The sequence below is a fragment of the Podarcis vaucheri genome (assembly GCF_965113315.1).
Source record: "Podarcis vaucheri genome assembly, chromosome: 14".
Taxonomy (NCBI): Eukaryota; Metazoa; Chordata; class Lepidosauria; order Squamata; family Lacertidae; genus Podarcis; species Podarcis vaucheri.
The window spans coordinates 47,189,907-47,203,604 of record NC_138752.1 but is presented as its reverse complement, the minus strand read 5'-3'; the positions used below and the strand labels follow the sequence as shown (position 1 = coordinate 47,203,604).

General features: G+C 45.0%; 1 protein-coding gene across 3 annotated transcripts in view; it reads right to left on the bottom strand.

Moving 5' to 3' along the window:
* The window catches only part of GRIN2A (glutamate ionotropic receptor NMDA type subunit 2A), a 227,717-nt gene that overhangs the window by 177,506 nt on the left and 36,513 nt on the right, over window positions 1–13,698 (bottom strand). The window lies entirely within an intron of this gene.

Sequence of the window (13,698 nt, the reverse complement as noted above, 5' to 3'; positions counted from 1 at the left end):
TGTGTAGCTGCTCCTTCGGAGGGAGTGCAACCCCATCAGGAGCAGGCAACCTTCAACCCATCCTCTTGATGTGGTCACACACCCTCAGAAGGAGCAGCTACACTACTCGGGAGCACTTCTGGCCCCATTGCTGTTGCTTGAGGTTCAGGTGGCCTCGGTGGTGTGGAGTTCCTTCCATCAGCTTTGGCTGGTGGCCCAGCTGCGACCCTATCTGGCCACCTACAGTATAATCTGGTAACCTCTAGAATAGATTACTGCAAAGCGTTATACATGGGGCTGCCTCTGAAGACAATTTGGAAACTTCAGCTGGGGCAGAATTCAGCGACCAGGTTGCTCACCAGGACAAACCGGTTTAAGCATATTATTCTGACTGCACTGGTTGCCAGTTAGTTTCTGGGCCCAATTCAAAGTGCTTGTTTTGACCTATAAAGCCTTAAATGGCTCAGGATTGCAATATCTCAAGGACCGGCATCTCCCCATATGAACTTTCCCAGACTAGCGATCATCATCTGAGGCCCTTCTTCATGTGCCTCCTCCACGTGAGCTCCAGAGGGTGGCAACATGAGAAAGGGCCTTTTCTGTGGTGGCTCCCCACTTTTGGAATGCTCTTTCCAGGAACGCTCACCTGGCACGTTCATTACATATCTTTGGTGCCTGGCAAAAAGATTCCTCTTCTCCCAGGCCTATTGCAACAATCTATGGCCTTTTAAACTGTGGGATTTTTCTTGCTGTTGTTGTTTGTTATAATGCTATATATCTTTGTATTTTTACATCGTAATCCACCCTGTGATCTTCGGATGAAGGGTGGTACGTAAAATAAACAAATAAACGAATGAATGAATTTATTTCAGAGTGGAGCAGGGGTAATCAACCAGGTGCCCTCAGACTGCAGTTCCCATCAGTCCTGACCATTGGGCCATGCTGGCAGAGGCTGGTGGGAGTTCTAGTCCACAACATCTGGAGGGCATCTCGATGTTGGGATATTCCGTTCCACCTTAAGGAACAGACATGATTGTTGTGTGTCACATGTATGTTTACATACATGTAAGTGTGGTGTAGTGGTTAAGAGCGGTAGTCACGTAATCTGGGAAACCGGCCAGTCACACTTCTCTGAGTCTCTCAGCCCCACTCACCTCACAGAGTGTTTGTTGTGGGGGAGGAAGGGAAAGGAGAATGTTAGCCGCTTTGAGACTCCTGAAGGGGAGTGAAAGGCGGGATATCAAATCCAAACTCTTCTTCTTCTTCTTCTACATGCCAGCACAGCTTGCTGGGAACTTCTGTTTGTGTATAGCTTTTGCTTTAGCTGTCTTTCTTGGGACACGAAGGAGATCAGACATGTTTCCTTTTGTCCTGATGTACGCTGAATAAACTGCTTGTAAATACGCTCACACAGCCTCTCCTGCCACTTGTGTTGTGCAGTGGTTACTCTGCTGAGTAGCGTGCCCTAGCTTCTGAAGCTCTGGGTCGTAGATTCATGCTGCACCAAGGACTGGAGTTCGTCCGGCACACCGGCCCATGGGCTGGAGCCAGCTGGGGGCCTGCCAGTTGCCCCCGTTTCCTTGGTTGCATGCCAACACTCATGTGCTACTCTTGGAACAGAGCACATCACTGAATCTCCCATCCAAAGGAGCTGAAGGTGTCACAATGACATGTGCAGGAGAGCATGTTCTCATCCATGGATGAAACAAATTCTCTACAATGAAATGCTAGTCCACTGGGGGAAATGGGGCACTGCCCCACCAACCCCAGCCCACCTTCAGCCCTACCCATACATGCCTTATTCCTGCCTTATTCCTAACAGCCATCCCAGGGAGAACCACTGGCTGTCATCTTCCACCTCCTAAGTCCCTGCAGAACTCAGCATGGAGGAGAATGGTGCAGAACCCAGAATTATTTGGCTCTGGGGCCCTCCTGCCTCCCTCCCTAGCAGTTCCAAAAGGCACCTGTCATTACAGAGAGAGAGCAAAGTAGCACCACCATTCAGAAACGCCACTTGTATACAAGCCTGGAACATGATAGCTGAAGCTCAAGGTCTGCCTGCCAGACCTGATCTCGCCAGAAGCTCCCAAGTCACTCCACTGGCTCCGATCTTGTCTTCTTGCCTGCAGTCGAACAATGGAAGCTGTAGGCCCTTGATATAGCTTGGATGCAAATGCGCTAGATTTCCCCCACTGGCAAACCTCGACCTGCCAAAGGCACCTTTTCCCATCCTGGCTCCATTTAATCGCATCACCAATGCCACTTCCAACTCCCCCTTCCCCAAGTGTCGAACGTTCCCCGCTTCTTATCTCGTTAGAACATTTGTTCCCCTCCTGGGATTCTCTGCTTCCCTTGACCTGCTTGCCATTGCAGCTGCATCCGTCAACAACGTCCATGGCAGCAAAGCAACTCAGAATGGAGCAACTTGCTTAGATCTTAAAGAACCACAACAGCTGTATGCAACAGAAACAGATCGGGCTTCTGAGAAAATTTCTTTCTTTCTTTCTTTCTTTCTTTCTTTCTTTCTTTCTTTCTTTCCTTCTTTCTCTCTCTCTCTCTCTCTCTTTCTCTCTTGGATTCAAAAAACCTGTGACTTACCATTTGAGACCCGTCTGAATCAGCTACACACAGTGTTCTTCAAGGATGGGAACCTGCATAAGCTGTTGGACTACAACTCCCATCATCACTGATGATTTAGCAAAGGTGGCAGGGCATGATGGGACGTGCAGTCTAATAGCAAGTGAGGAACCAAGGTTGAAGAACACGGAGCTGTGGGGGGCTTCTCATGCAGCAAGGGATGCTGGGACACCTCTCAAGGCACACCAGCTGAGTTTGCAGGGAACCCACCATTTTTTAAGGGCTTGGACCAGGGAACTCCTAGGGGGGAGCTCATAGATCATAGGGTTCTCCCAGCCACCCTGTTTCTTCAGCATTTGTCCTGATTTGATTCCACAATGCTCATGCTGCGGTTAGACTGTGCCCTGTCTTTACTAAGCTATTTTTGCTCCATAAGATGCACCTAGTTTTTAGAGGTGGAAAACAAGAACAAAAATATTCTGAACGAAACAGTGGATGTATGATTTTTGTGGTTCCTGCTGTGGCCACAGACAAGATATGTGATTTGACAGTGAGTTTGGGGTAGCCCAATGCAAAAATCCCAAGAATCCATGTGGATCCGTGCTTTGTAACCACATTTTTGCGCCATTGCGGCCCCACGAAACAGTGGATAAGTGATTTTTTTGGTGCAGGCTATAGCCGTGGACATACTATGTGATCTGATGGTGAATTTGGGGTGACCCAATGCAAAAATCCTGAGGATCCGTGCTTTTACCTCCCCCCTCCCAGGCAGCCTCCTTTATCTCTAGCTTCCCTTATCTCTCCCCGATCGGCAAACGATCAGCTGCTTTGTTTCAACACCCCCTTCCCTCTTTCAAAAAAAAAAAAAAAGCATGATCTGCTTTTTGTCCCTGGGCAATTCGACTCCAGGGACCACGCATTCACTCCATAAGACGCACAGACCTTTCCCCTTATTTTTTAGGAGGAAAAAAGTGCGTCTTATGGAGCAAAAAATACGGTATTCTGTTTTGCTCCTGGGATGGTCATACAACCACAGATATTCATCCTGATTGGCTTGTGGGGTGCTTGCACATCTTCCTGTTAATCTTGTGCTCGCCCCACACTTTTCAGTGCATTACCCTGTCTCTTTCCTAAATGCAAAAGGTCATTCTTTCAAAAAAGAAGAGGACTTTAATCCACTTCAGCTGCATGAACCTCTATTTCCAAAAATGCTCTTGAATCCCTCTCGCAAGATAGCAAGAGTCTGAAGGCACCCTTACTCTCCATGCTGTCAGGGAAACACTGACACGCTCCTTGTAACTCCACAACGCTGCCCTAACGATGGCCAGAAAGTATATTGCAGTGATCTGGGGAGCCAATAAAGGTACGACTGGCTTGATAGAACTGTGGCCTCAGGCTTCACAGGAAGTGTAGCTTCTCAACTCGTTGTTTCCTTTCAAAAACTGCTTGTCTATTTTGAACTACAGTGGTACCTCGGGTTAAGTAATTAATTTGTTCCGGAGGTCCGTACTTAACCTGAAACTGTACTTAACCTGAAGCACCACTTTAGCTAATGGGGCCTCCCGCTGTTGCCGCGCCTCCGGAGCCCAATTTCTGTTCTTATCCTGAAGCAAAGTTCTTAACCTGAAGCACTATTTCTGGGTTAGCGGAGTGTGTAACCTGAAGTGTATGTAACCTGAAGCGTATGTAACCCGAGGTACCACTGTATACACCTCCTGCCCGGCGTTAGGAACTCAGGTATATAAGCTAGGCACCAAATGACTCCTTAAACCAAGGTTATGGTCATCAAAATGGAATGTCTAGCTGCCATTTGGGGACAAGTCTTTATTTTTCGTGGACTGACTGTGATTGGCTAGTTCGGATGACAACCTTGAGCTGGGTTAAGAACTCTGAGAACTTCCAGGGTTCTGTTGGCTCAAAGATGGAAAGATGATAAGATACCAACGAAAGAAGACTGGCAACTTAAAATGATGGACTATGGAGAAATGGCAAAACTTACAGCAAGATTAAGAGATAAAGACAACAAAGACTTTAAAAAAATACTGGGACTTATTTATATTATATCTGCAGAAGTACTGTAAAGAACTAGTCTCATTAGCAGGGTTTGAGAAAACACATAAAAAAATGAATGTTAAAGATATAGAAGGATGATATGAAACAAATAAGTACAATATGTGATTTCAATGGTTTGATATAAAATTTAGAAGAAAACAGTGCATTTAGGTAAAAGAGTATGAAGTTAAGATATACTAAAATATGCAGAATGACAAAATAGTAAAAGAACCAGAAGGGGAGGTTGAAGAAAGTCGCGGGGTGGGGGGAGGGGGAAAAGGGAATGTATGCTTATCTTTTCTTTGTGATTTATGTTGATGGACTATGTTGTTTATAAAACTGTAAAATTCAATAAAATTGTTTGTAAAAAAAAAGCTCTGTGAATTTAAAGAAGAAAAGTCACTTGATCCATACATATTGGCCTGTTCTGACCTCTTTTTCTTAATGATGACAGGGACCATTCATAATGTCAGAATATTCTTCTGTGAGCAGGGCAGTGGCGGATAAGTTAAGACAAGTGACAACCATTAACTACAACATTGTCCACTCCTCCTGCCCAGGCTGCAAAGAAAAGGCATTTTGGTTCCTGAAATTCATCCCGATTGTGCAGATAAAATATATTTGGTAGACTTCTACAGGATGTAGAAACCTGAGTGCGCAACTTCACGTCACGAACGATGAAAACGAAACTGCCGGCATGGTAAGAACTTCATACAAATCTATGGTGCGGCCACATTTGGAATACGACGTCCAATTCTGGTTGCCACAGAAGCCAGGATAGGGCTATCAAAATGACCGGCAGGCTAGAACATTTCCTTTACCTGGAAAAGCAATTGCCTTATTGGATTCTGTTACTTTATTTTAAGAATATGTGTACCATGCCTCTATTTAAAAATAAAATAAGAAAGATCCGGGAGGGTGGAGAACATGGACATTTTAAATCCATCATTCAGTATTAGAAACATCATAAAATACAATGGAACTGAGAGGAATAAAAACTGACTCAGCCATCTATAAAATGCCTGCGTTAATAAAAAGGTTTTAATGTGGCGCCAGAGAAAGAGTTCAGGATTGGGGCCAGGCTTATCTCCCTTGGCTAAAGCACTTGGTTCCCAGGGGGTGGGGGCAGCTGGGGCTCCAACTCCCTGGCCAGCACGGCCAATGGTCAGGGCTGATGGGAGTTGTAGTCCAGCAATAACTGGAGGGCTACAGGTTCCCCCCAGCCCTGATCTAGAACCCAGGATCATCTAAAGAAGCTAGACAGTAGGCAATACATTGGCTCCCAGTATGTTTCCAAGCACAATTCAAAGTGTTGGCGCTGTCCTTTAAAGCCCTAAATGGCCTTGGTCCAGTATACCTGAAGGAGTGTCACCATCCCCATCATTCTGCCCGGACACTGAGGTCCAGCGCCGAGGGCCTTCTGGCTGTTCCCTTGCTGCAAGAAGCCAAGTTACAGGAAACCAGGCAGAGGGCCTTCTCGGTAGTGGCACCCGCCCTGTGGAACACCCTCCCACCAGATGTCAAAGGGAACAACAACTACCAGACTTTTAGAAGACATCTGAAGGCAGCCCTGTTTAGGGAAGCTTTTAATGTTTGATGCATTACGGTATTTTAATATTTTGTTGGAAGCTGCCCAGAGTGGCTGGGGAAGCCCAGCCAGATGGGCGGGGTATAAATTGTTGTTGTTGTTGTTGTTGTTGTTGTTGTTGTTGTTGTTGTTGTTAATCAGGACAGACAAAAGGACTTCTTCACAAATCACATCATTAACTTAGGGAATTCACTGTCAACACCAGAGGTGTAGGGTGGTCTAGGGGGGTCTGGGGGCAGTCAAAGACTATTACTATTACTATTGCTATTTCTGCAGGAGGGTCTCCAGGGTTCTAGAGCCTCCAACCAGCATGAAAACGGAGCTTCTCAGATGCTGATAAGAAAACTTCTCAACCATTGTACTGACTGGAGCCAAGCAGTGGGAAAGGAGGTGAGTTAGCCACTGAGGATGGGCTCCTAGGGTCACTCTGGAGAAGGGATGTGGGAAGAGTTGTTCTGTATGCTTCAAAACGGAGCATTTCAGAAAACGGAAAACCAAGGTGCTTCGGTTTCAAGAGAATGCCATGCAAGTTCTGTTCCTTACCACGGAACATAGACCCTCCAAGTGTCCCTGTCTTCCAGGGACAGTCCCGGATTTACAGAAGCCGCCCTGGTTTCTGATTTGATCCTAGAACACCCCACTTTTCCTTAGGACAGGCATGGCCAAACTTGGCCCTCCAGATGTTTCGGGACTACAATCCCTATCATCCCTGGCCACTGGTCCTGTTAGCTAGGGATGATGGGAGTTGTAGTCCCAAAACATCTGGAGGGCCAAGTCTGGCCATGCCTGCCTTAGGATGTCCCTATTTTCATCGGAGAAATGATGGAGGGTATGGCAGGACATACCTATTTTCATCAGAGAAACCAGAGAAATGTTGGTGGGTATGGAATAGGATGTCCCCATTTTCATCAGAGAAATCAGAGAAACATTGGAGGGTATGATATAGGATGTGCCTAGTTTCATCGGAGAAATGTTGGAGGGTATGGGAACGTCAAGGGAAACATAGCTTAAGTCACTTTGAAAGAAGATTTTTGAGCACTCCAAATCACTTGCACAGAAAATGGTGGATCTCACTGAAAGGCGATGCCTCGTGACCTGCACTGATCATTGCAATGAATCCTGATTATTGTTAATTGTAAGATTATTGTATAATCTTAGATGGTTGCTGTGTCTGCTTCTGTGACCCTGCACTTCTGAATTTGCCATGACGCTACTGGCCACGACATGCGGCAAGGGCCAGTAACTTACAGGGCAGTCTTAGCCATGCCAATTCAGAAGTCAGTCCTATGGAATTCAATGGGGCTTCCTCCCAGGGGCTAGAGCTACAGCCCTAGATGACTTTAAATGGGAATTAGACAGACAAATGAAGGATGAGACTATCAATGACCACAAAGGGGGGGGGTTCTAGGCAAGCACACTTAATTTGCGCTTTTTTCAATAACAAGCAAAGCAAAACTTAGCTATCCTCTGACATTCACACTTCTCTGAAGTTTTCAATGCAGTTCTCCAGCCAAGTAATGTGTAGCAAAGTGCATATGCACTGATAAAGTGTGCATATATTAGGGAAAACAGAACCTGCAAAATGCATTATATTAGAGAAAATTGCTTTGCAGGCATTTGTAGATGGAGCAAAATTACACACAAATTTGCTGGTGATTTTTCATTGATACTTTTTAAAATGTAAGCTGATGCAGAAATGTAGAGAGCTGCTTGGGAAAATAAAAAACGAAGAGGAAATGAAATTGACAGATTTCCCCATCCCTAATAGCTGTTAGTCATGATGGCAATAGACTACTTCCAGGATCAGAAGGAAAATGAGTCTCTGAATACCAGGTTCTGAGGATAAAGAGTTGTTGTTTAGTCGTTTAGTTGTGTCTGACTCTTTGTGACCCCATGGACCAGAGCACGCCAGGCATTCCTGTCTTCCACTGCCACCCGCAGCTTGGTCAAACTTATGCTGGTAGCTTCGAGAACACTGTCTAACCATCTCGTCCTCTGTGGTCCCCTTCTCCTTGTGCCCTCCATCTTTCCCAACATCAGGGTCTTTTCCAGGGAGTCTTCTCTTCTCATGAGGTGGCCAAAGTCTTAGAGCCTCAGCTTCAGGATCTGTCCTTCCAGTGAGCACTCAGGGCTGATTTCCTTCAGAATGGATAGGTTTGATCTTCTTGCAGTCCATGGGACTCTCAAGAGTCTCCTCCAGCACCATAATTCAAGAGCTGTTGTGTTCAGGACCTGTTGTAGTTGTTGTTGTTGTTGTTAAATTGTCTATACTACCCTTCACCCGAGGATCATAGGGCAGTTTGCAATTTGAAAAGCACAAAAATGTGCACATAGTTAACAGACAAAAACAATGACCCCATAGAGAGAGTCTGAAAGACCATAGGTTGTTTCATTAGCCCAAGGCCTGGGAGAAGAGGAATGTTTTGGCTTGTGGGTTTCTGGTTGGAAGAGGGAGGCTAGACATGATGGGCCTTTGGGCTGATCTAGCAGGACTCTTCTCCTGGGTAAACAAGGACAGAATAGCAGACTGAGAGGCAAGTCGGAGACTGTGTGTGTGTCTTGAAAAACCTATTTGGGTTCATCCTAATGATCTGGGGCTCCACGCAGCCATGTAGGATATTTACTCTCTTCCAGGAAGGCTCCATCCCAGCCATCCATAACCCTCAGTGCCTTCTTAATTAAGAAAAGATGACCCAAAATATACTTCTGCGGGAACTCCGATTGCGAGCTCTCGACCTCACGCCATGTTACATAAGCATCTCATTACCAACCCTCTCTACCCCTGGGCGCATTTACCTTTAATCAAAACTAACTAATTGCATCTCGGAATACTTCTCTGCAGCTAAATTGGGGCGGAGGGGGGGAGGAATCGTTTTAATTAAGAGATGAGGGCAGAATTAGAAACCTCCGTTGGTCGGTTCGGGGCAGTTTGAGGTAACTTATCTGACTTTCTCAGCAAGTTTTCACAATGTGTGTTCATGACTATCGGGAGTTCCTGCTGAGTTCTTGCCTACAATGGGATTCCAGGAAGAATTTGAGCAGAACAACGCTCTGAATTTGAGAGTGGAGGGGCAGACTAGGAATTTGCATGCCTTCCTTTCTATCCACTCTGTTCTTGACAGGCAAGTTCTCTGTCTTGTAGCCATCAAAACCACAAACCCCATGCTGCAGTGTAACTGCGAGAAAAATATGCAGAAGCTGTTGCTTTGGCCTCAGTGACTAAAATAGCCACAATACAGCACAACTGTGCTATGTAACCCCTTATGATAGTTTACATACGCAGCTGTTAACATCAGTGTTGGGAAAAAGCCAGGTTTGTTACTCATTTGCTTTTTTGAATTGAAACATTTCTATGCCAAATTTAGAAGAGTTTGGATTTGATATCCCACTTTATCACTACCCGAAGGAGTCTCAAAGTGGCTAACATTCTCCTTTCCCTTCCTCCCCCACAACAAACACTCTGTGAGGTAAGTGAGGCTGAGAGACTTCAGAGAAGTGTGACTAGCCCAAGGTCACCCAGCAGCTGCATGTGGAGGAGCAGAAACGCGAACCCGGTTCACCAGATTACAAGTCCACCACTCTTAACCACTACACCACACTGGCTCTCAGGGCTGCCAGACCCTCCAGGGCAGACCTGAAGTCTCCATGTTTGCCTGGCCCCCACCAGGTGGCAGGTAGAGGGCTTGAATTTCCAGGTGAGCGAGAGAGCTATACATATGAATCACTGTGAATGCAGCTTGCAAGCTGCAGCACAGGAGGAGCTGCCTGCAAATGATAGCAGAGAAACCTGGGGAGGGAGGGTCTGCCCTCTGCCACTTTCCTCTCCCAATTAACCTCCATCTCCTTTGTCTGCCCTCTTCCACTCTCCTCTCCCAATTAACCTCCATCTCCAGGGGCTTCCTCTGTGACATCTCAGGTTCGGGGTCTGAAATCTCAGGGTCCAGGCTGTTCTTGACCTGGCAACCCTAGCCACATAAGGTGGCGGATTTTGGGCTCTCAAATTTCAGCGGCACGCTGTGCGACACTAAAATTCGGTGCCGAAGGAGAGGTTCCGAGAAAGGAAGATTGGCTTTTGAAAATGATGGAGTACTTGGAACAGGGAAGATTAACAGCAAAGGTTAGAGACCAAAATGATGAAAAATTCCTTGAGGACTGGAGACATTTTATTGAGTGGTTTTAAAAAAAACAACTATTATATCGAGATGAAAACGCAGGACTTGAAATATGAGCAGCAGCGTGACTTATTAAGACAAATAGGTTGAAATAGATGCATTGAATAGTATAGACAAAATACACAGCATTCAAGGACAAATATGGAAACTATGGAAGGGGGTGACAGGAAGTCAACAGATAAAGCAACTTACAGTCTATGTTAAAATTTGTGAAGTTTTTTTTTTTGGTGAAAAATCAATAAATAAGATTTATTTAAACACGGTGCCCCCACCTTTCATGCTCTGTTCTACAGCGTTGTTGTGGCACCCCCTGCAGAACGGCACCCAGTGTGGCTGAACTGGTCGTGTGTTACCCTAACACTGCCTCTGCCTGGTTGCTACATTTTAAGAAAGAAATCTCTCTCCAGAGTGGCTTCTGAGCATACAAGCAGCAGAAAGGTGGCAGTAGGAACAGTAAGTAAAAGTAAGACATTAAAAACGGAGGAGGACAAATAAAACAAGTGTATCGAAATGGAGCCTTGGAAAGCTGAAAAAAAAAATAATGAACTGAACTTATTGTTTGGGGGCTGGCATTCCTTATCAGCATGGTCCTTATCCTGAAAAGAGCCCTTGTCCCAACATTGGAAGAATGGCAGAGTAAGATGGTGGAATGTGTAGAGTTAGCAAAGCTGACGGGGAAGATCCGAAATCAGCGTGACGAACTGTTTCAAAAGGAACGGAGCAAATTCATATTATATATGAAAGAACATTGTAAACATCTGAAAACGTTTGTAGCTTTGAGTTGAAATGTTTTGTAATGAGAATATAAGGAGCTGATTTACATTTAATAAGGGGAAATATAAAAATAAAAGAGAGAAGGTGGTTATAGAAATGCTAAGAATAAATATGTAGGGAAGTCAGACAGAGGGGCGGGAGGAGGTCGATGCTCGGATAGAGCCATGTTTGAGTTTATTGATTTGTGTATGGAAATTGTGATTATGACAAAACTGAAAATGTAATAAAAATTATTATGAAAAAAGAAAAGAAAAGAGCCCTTGTCCCAGGAAAGGGCCCCACTGGCAAGATCCTGCTGGACTTGCTGCAGGGAGGAGGTAGAATTACAGAGGAAGAATTAATGAATGTTAAAATGATGTTGGACTGAAAAGAAGTGGTTTTGGTAATAAGGTTAATAAGAATAGGTAAATATAGATAGTTATACGGTGAAAATATATGGTTATAATAGGTTAAGTTATAGAGCAAAGATAAAAGAAAGAGGGTAAGGATTTGCTGAAAAGACTTGGGAAATGGGAATACAAAAGGGGAGGTGTGAGGAGGTCAAGGAAATAAGCAAATGAGCTTAAAGATGCTGAAAAATGGATTTATTCTTTTTTAAAATATTTTTTCCTTCTTCTTTTTCCTATCTCTTAGTTATCTGTTTTTTGTATTTTGTATCATTTTCTTTTCTTTTTTCTTTTCTTCCTTCTTTCTAGGTTGCTTTTTTGTTAACTTTTTTGCTAGCTTGTGTTTGTTAGTTGTTTGTTTGTTTTCTCTCTATGTGAATTTTTTTGCATAATCTTAATAAATATTCTTTTAAAAAAAAGAATTACGGAGGAAGGCAGGCCCACGGAGGGTGCCTTGCCCAAGGTAGGAACTGAAGAAGAGAATCTGGCCAGTGGCCTCTCTAGTCCAGCATCCTGCTTTCACAGTGGCCAGATGTCCCAATGGGAAACCTCCAATAAAGACACAAACACAAGAGCAACTCTCCCCTCCTGAGGCTTCTAGCAACTGGTTTCCAGAAGCATCGCTGTCTCACCAGGGCAGAGCATAGCCATCCTGGCTAGCAGCCATTGGTCGCCCTCTCCGCCATGAATTTATCCACCCACATCCTTCAGCCCTGATGCTGAGGTCCAGCTCTGAGGGCCTTCTAGAGGTTCTCTCACTGGGAGAAGTGAGGTTACAGGGAACCAGGCAGAGGGCCTTTCTTGGTAGTGGCGCCCGCCCTGTGGAATGCCCTCCCATCAAATGTCAAGGAAATAGACAACTACCTGACTTTTAGGAGACATCTGAAGGGGAAATGAGATTATGAAGTTAGACCAAAGACTATTTTTGTACGCCACAGCTGCCGCAAGGACGTTGTTGGCCCAAAAATGGAAATCACAAGAAATATCTACTATTGCGGAGTGGTAGGCAAAGATGGTGGATTTTGCTGAGTTGGCCAAACTGACTTGCAGGATCCGAGACCAGGACGATCAGAAATTCCAGGAAAAACTGGAGTAAATTTATGGTATATTTGAATGATAACTGCAAAAATTTAAAGACACTAGCAGGATTGAAGTAATTCCTACAATGTAGACAGGAGGTTAAGATGTAAAGAGTTAGAATACACAATTGAATTTGATACGGGATACCAGCTGAAGAGAGGAAGGGAAGTCGCAAGCTCGGCAGAGCAAAAAGGCTTATATGTTGATTAATGTATTGTTTGAATAAGGGTGTAAAGAAAATAATAAAAAATTATGGGGGGGGCGGAAAAGACATCTGAAGGAGGCCCTGTTTAGGGAAGTTTTTAATGTTTGATGTTTTGTCATGTTTTTAATTTTATCGCTTTTTTAATATTCTGTTGGGAGCCACTCAGAGTGGCTGGCGAAACCAGCCAGATGGGTGGGGTATATATAATAAAAGTGTTGTTGTTGTTGTTGTTGTTGTTGTTACATCATTATTTCAAGCCAGCCAGGTTGGTCACCATCCACCACCACCCCGGGGAAGCGAGTTCCACAGTTTAATTAGGTGCTGCATAAAGAAGGACTTTTTTATATATATGTCCTGGATCTTGCAAGGTTCACTGGAGGTCTCTGAGTTCAAGTTTATGAGAGAGCGAGAGCTCTCAATCAAATCAGTGGGCATCCTGGGACTCCCTGAGCTCTAGATATGCATTATTTTAAGTGCACCTACCTACAAGCGAAAACACCTCCCACAAGTTCCCCCCCAAAGTTACTGGCTGTACACGGAGGCAGTTTGGAAAGGCCAGCCGCCCCCCCCCCCTGGGGGGAGTCTGAAAAACAATGTCCCTTCCCATGTAAAGCGAGGCACTTGGGCTTTTAGGTGCAGCAGAAGCCGAGTCAGGAAATCCACTCCCTTTTCCGCCCCGAGGAAAGACAAGACAAATCCATTCCTGTACCCCCGTTTTCTACACGCTCGTCAGAGCACATCAGCATCTTCTCCTGCAAGCCCGAGATGTAAAAAGGCAGCTTAATTTGCAGGCATGACTTTCCTGGCTGTGTCAAGAGTGCGGTTCGGAGTCCGTTATGCAGAGAAAGAAAACTGGCGGGGGCCACCTTTTCCAGTATTCGCTTT